Raw genomic sequence first — 6,466 nt, forward strand, 5'->3', positions numbered from 1 at the left:
CGACTTGCTTCCTGTCTTTCATTGATATAATTATCTCTATTCTCCTCAACTGGATCCTGTAAGAATTTCAATTTTTCCTGTTTCCTTCTTTCTACTACCATGCAACAATCTTCATCAAACCACGGTTTCTTTTTCTTAGTTTCATAAAAACCTATGCTCTACTCAGCTGCAATTTTGATACTATCTCTGATATTTTTCCACACGCTATTAACATCTAACTCTTTCTCAACTTCATCAGAACTTCCTAAAGTGACAAACCTATTCGAAATTTCGACCTGATAATGTTGCTTAGTTTTCTCGCCCTTTAATTTCAGAATATTGAATTCACTAATATTAACTTGTTGCTCTACTCGTTTGGCTACTGATAGTCTTTCTCTTAATTCTCCAATTACCAAATAATGGTCAGTATTACAGTCTGCCTCCCTGAAAGTTCTAATGTCTACTATACTAGTATGTCTCCATTTATTTATCAAGATGTGATCTATTTGGTTGTGTGTCAATCCATCAGGAGAAGTCCAATTATATTTATGTATATCCTTATGGGGGAATGTTGCACTTATGACTATTAAATTTTGTGATGTCGCAAAGTTGACTAACCTAATTCCATTGTCATTACTAGTTACATGTAGGCTCTTTTTTCCAATAGTTGGTTTAAAAAATATCCTCCCGTCCTACTTTAGGATTGAAATCCCCCAATAAAATTTTCATGTGATATCTAGATAACTGATCAAAAGTATGTTCCAATTCCTCATAGAAGCTATTTTTTATATCGTCTTTCTCTTCTGTAGGGGCGTGAGCATTTATAACTATGATATCGCACCATCTACCCTTAAGTACTAAATATGATAACCTGTCACTGATAAATTCGACCTTTTTACTGCTGATTTTATTCTTTTTTGAACAAAGGATCCTGTTCCTAATTGGTGATTATTATTTCCTTCCCCATAATACAACAAGAAATCTATTTATTATATGCCATTCCCATCTAACTTAACTTCTTGTACTCTCACGAAGTCTATTCTATATATAGCTAGTTCTTTTGCTACTAATGTTACCCCTCCTGTTCTACAAAGACTAGTTATGTTCCACGTACCAAAAATCATAACCTTATTCCTTTGCTGTGTTCGTGCCAGAGAATCAGTCCCATTTCGAGGCTTATTGTATGGATTCGTAACAAGCTGTTTTTTACGGTGATGGGTTGTTAGCCCTTCGCCCAATCCCCAAGCTGGAGGGCCACCCCTTATCGGCTGTCCACAACTACTTTTTCAATACATTCGCAGCTACCCTCCATATCTGGAGGTTGTCTCCTCTATCCGCAGCCTGAGGACGCGCCATGCCATGGTGATAGGGGTCCACAATACATGGAAAATAACTATAGACTTACTATATTCACATTAACATGAGTGCTCTTAGTTTAAGGTGAATTGCAATTCTTTATTCACCGCTTAGATCTCATAGCAAAAAAGTACAATTTAGAAATCAGTCTACCATTATTTTGAAATATATCGTGCCCGTCCTCTCCTCTTCCCCCAAGGTATAGATTCCCTTAGCACAAATGTGATCATTCCCGATTACCCTTATTTTGCTATCACCGAAAATTGGTTGTACATTGTGCTCTGCTACAGGAAAGTGACCTTGCAAACTGCAGGAGAGAAGTGTTTACACTCTGTCCCCCAGATGTCGCTGTATTTTCAGCAGTGCAGCCCCACTACCTTCACTTCACTTCACTTCACTTCACTTCACTTCACTTCACTTTACGTCAGAGTTATTTCGTGGATGAATATATAACTATAATATATTCATCCATGGTTATTTAGAGATGCTGCTGCCAGCCAACCTCTTCAGTTTTGCTCCTGCGTCCAATGGTGTCTATAATAGCTGATTTTCCTCAAGCCTCCCTATGGATATAAAAAATGAAACTCAAAACATAAGATTATTTAGGGCCAAACTAAAGAAGTACCTAATTTCTCACCCCTTCTATTCTGTAGATGAATTTGTGACATTCAACAATGCTTCATGAATATTTCTATCTTGTATTAAGTATTGATACTAAACCTTTGTGTTGCACTAGTAGACTATATTGTAAAACTCTTCTGTATATGTATTTCAACAACACTGTGACTATAATTAAGACTTTACAGTAGTGTTAAGATTTATTTTTATTTTATTATTATTTTTTTTTTTTTGCATATTCCATATTCTAGCTGTGAAAATATGTATGAATACCATGGAATGTAAATAAATAAAATACAATATTCCTTATATAATAAGGATTTTAACAAAGAATTACACATAGCTTTCATAGATTTGAAAAAGGCATTTAACAGAGTTGACCGAAAGATACTCTTACAAATTCTTAGCTGATGATAACATTTGAAATGTAATTATATCTACGATACATTACATAACCTATACAAAAATAATATATCAATGAATGTTCTATCAGAATGTTCTGCTTGGTAAACAATAAATTGTGGTATGCGACAAGGTTGCCACCTGTTACCCCTATTATTAAAAAAAGAAAAAATATATATATATATATATATAATTAATCATTGGATGTTAGTGTTCGACAGTATATGGATCCATCACACTCCAGGAAAATATCACCCTAGATAATCTGTTATATGAAGATGATCAAGTCCTTCTTGGCAATACCGAAGATGAATTGCAATATTCTATTCACCACTTAGATCTCATAGCAAAAAATTACAATTTAGAAATTTTCAACAAGGAAAAACAAAAATTGGGCCTAATTGCTTTTAAGCATAAAAAAAAACAGTGAGAAGTAAGATTTGCATCGATAATTTCATACTGGTGCAGGTCAACTCTTTAAATATTTAGGTTACACACTAACATACCTTGAAGAGTGCGATATTAAAAAAAAAAATCCAAAATTACAATAAATGTTAGAGAATCATTAACCAAGACTTTTTAGTCACAAAAGTCTCAAAACATACAAGACCTAAATTACATAAAATTTTGGCACAATAAATTCTCAGCTAAAGCAGTGAAGCCTGGACTATTCGACTCCAAGATGACTGCCGACTGACAGCTGCAGAAATGAGATTTTTACGAAGAACTGCTGGCTATACTCTTCTGAATCACAAGAGGCACACTAACATTGCAGACGAATTGATATGATATATATTTCTTCACAGCACTTCTTTACATGTAATGGTGTACCTCACATTTCTGTATCCGGTGCCACCATTTATTACAATAACACATTATTTGCAGTACATGTCTACATAAATACTCCCAATTACACTATGTACCTTTTATGTTACTTGGTCAATCTCCCCTACAGTATTTCTCCTACATTTCATTTGCTATTCTCTATTTGTTCATTAATCCTAATATATCTAATATTGTATACTCCTTTCACACCCCCTTTTCCTCTAACTACTATTCACTAAAATCTCAATTTCAATTTTTCTCTATAAATTATCATATTGAATGACAGTAGCGTGCAAATTAATCCGAACACGACATCTTTTTACATTTTCTGTCACTGTTGGCCTCACAGCTACTCATACCACTTTAATTGACATCTGTAGTACGTGTAATTCCAGTGTTGAAGGTCTGTCATTATTTTTTTTATATGTGACATTTTGCCTGTCGTTTTGTACTTATAAGCATTTCAGTTGTGTTGAAGACTTAATACTGCAATCCTGTGTACATTCTGTCGTCTTCACAAATGGATACAACTCCACGAAAACGGTTTAAAATTATAACATTAGCAGAGCATTCTTCTATGACACAGAGGCAAATTGCTGCAGATTGTCACATCAGTTTGGCTACTGTTAATTCGATCATAAAACAATACAGGGAGACTGGATCCATCACACCCCAGAAAAAAGGAAACTGTGGCCGGAAAAGGAAGACTTCACCTGCAGATGATCATTTAATTGTCAGGAAAAGTAAATTAAATCCTAGACTAACTGCTGTCGACTTAACCCGCGAGTTAATGGCTACCACTGGGGCGAATATTCACGTCACAACAGTGCAGCGTAGGCTTTTGGAAGCTGGACGAAGGGATCGTAAGCCTATTAAGAAGCAACTGCTAACCCCTGTTATGTGCAAAAAAACGCTTAATGTGGGCAAAATTACATCAACACTGGACAGTGAATGACTGGAAGAATGTACTTTTTTCCGATGAGTCTCATTTCTAGGTCCACGGCCACTGTGTTTCTTACTTATGGAAAGGATCCGAAAAAGTAACAGAAGCTCATCTCCAACAAGCACCCAAATACCCCCCCCCCCCTAAAGTAATGTTTTGGGGTTGTTTTACACATGAAGGGCCTGGAGCATTAATACCTATCAAGGGAATGATGAATTCTGACAAATATATTCACTTATTGGAAACCAGAATCGTACCCCAGCTGCAAAAATCATTTCCGGATGGCAGAGGTGTGTTCCAACAAGACCTGGCACCATGCCATACGTCTCGAAAAACTACAGAATTCTTCAACAAGAAGAATATTCAGGTACTCCCCTGGCCAGGCAACTCACCCGACATCTACCCCATTGAGAACTTGTGGTCAATTTGCAAAAGAAGAATGCAAAAAATGGATTGTTCTACAAAGGAGAAGATGATTTCTGCCCTCATTGGTGTATGGTTTCGCGATGAAGAAATGAAGAATATTTGTGGGAAATTAGTGGAATCCATGCCAAATCGTCTCAGAGCTGTTATTAGGAACAAGAGAGGCCACATAGATTACTGAGGTATGTCTTAGATCCTTTTTTTATCCAGTTTGAGTGTTTTTGCATAAGTAATTACGTTGTTCGGATTAATTTGCACGCTACTATATTTGTCCAATTTGTTCTTTGATCTTTTATTCATTTACTATTCCAGCGTTCAAATGTTAGTACTAATTTTATGCTGTCACTTGTTCACTTCTCTTAACCCTTTCTCACTATTTTCACTCATTTCTATTTGCGCTCACTTCCACTTTCTCACTATTCTGCTTACACCTAATCCATTGTCACTATTCTCACTTCCTATAAATACTTATATTTTATTCTGCACATCTGCTTATACACTTTCTCTCTCCCCTATACTTCTATATCTTTTCCAGTTTCACTTTACTTGCACTTTTTGATCATACCCCAATTTTTTTTTACACATATCAAATATCTCTGCTAAATCCTCAACTGTCGCAAGTTCTGACCTTTCATTACTGTTCGTCTCTGTCTTATTTCTGTCTTTGTCTTTCTTTCTATTTATTTCTTCTTCTATTCCTCTTTTATTCCCCCCCCCCCCACGCTTTCACTTTCACATACTAGATTTCCACTTACATTTGCACCCTTATTCTTTACACTATTTCCTTCCCTATCACTTCCTGATTCTTGGTTTCTCTTTTTATCACCCCTTGCCTTTTTTCTAGCACCCGTGTTGTTTGTTCCGTTATTGTCAGCATTCCTTCTGGAGTGCGCTAACCTTACCACCATCGTATGGAGATTAGGAATCTGCTTACGCTGCACGATCACGTTATTGCAGATGAATTAGAAATAACACGTATTGTACAGATGGATACAAAGTCTCCTTACCCCCTATAAATATCTCAAATATACACACTATGTAATTTTGGTCATAATGCAGACATACATCCACTTTACATTAACTGTGTGTCCTAAGTGTCCAAAGGGACAGTATGTCCCTCATCATTCTCCTGACACAACACTAATGCATCTCCAGGTTTGGTATGACATTCATCTCAGCATTGCTGGTATAATCTGTTGGAAAGTGCGTCACATGGCATCCTTCAATTCACCAATGGTGTCGTATTGTTCCTGTGCAACAATGCTCTTGTTGGAACCCCACAGAGAATTGTCACAGGTTGTTAGGTCAGGGCTGCGAGGTGGACAGTCGAGAGGAGCTGGTAAGATGTGCATCTATTCAGGCCCACTCGTTTCATAGTCAGACATGCTAAATGTTACTTCACAGCAGTGGACTACTGCATGTTAGGCTTTAAAATGAGAAACCACAAAAGAAACCAATGGATCAGAGGACACAGGTGGAAAAGGGTGAAAGACATAATAAAAATTAAACATCTTAAATGGAATTGGACAGGTAATCTAGCAAGAAAAAACAGATAATAGAGGGTCAAAAGAAATTCTTCACTGGATTCCAAGAGATACCAAGAGAGAAAGAGACGATCACACATTAGATTAACAAATGAAATCAAGCTGTTGCTGGAGTCCAATGGGAAAATAAGGCTTTAGGGCCAGTGCGCACTAGACAGCTAGGTCGTTGTGACGACTATTACCATTTAAATAAGTGGCAAAATGCACACTCGTGGGCCACGACCAAACAGTTGCACTGACCAACAAAATCCCTGTGAATGCACAGAAAATCTGCGAGTCGCTGTGGCCAATAATATACACTGTTTGAAATTGGAGATAATGCATTTACCTAATGGCCAAGACCAGTATGTGCAGACGAATTTTGTTTCTGTGTCTG

This window comes from Periplaneta americana, chromosome 10 (genome assembly GCF_040183065.1).
Source record: "Periplaneta americana isolate PAMFEO1 chromosome 10, P.americana_PAMFEO1_priV1, whole genome shotgun sequence".
Lineage (NCBI taxonomy): Eukaryota > Metazoa > Arthropoda > Insecta > Blattodea > Blattidae > Periplaneta > Periplaneta americana.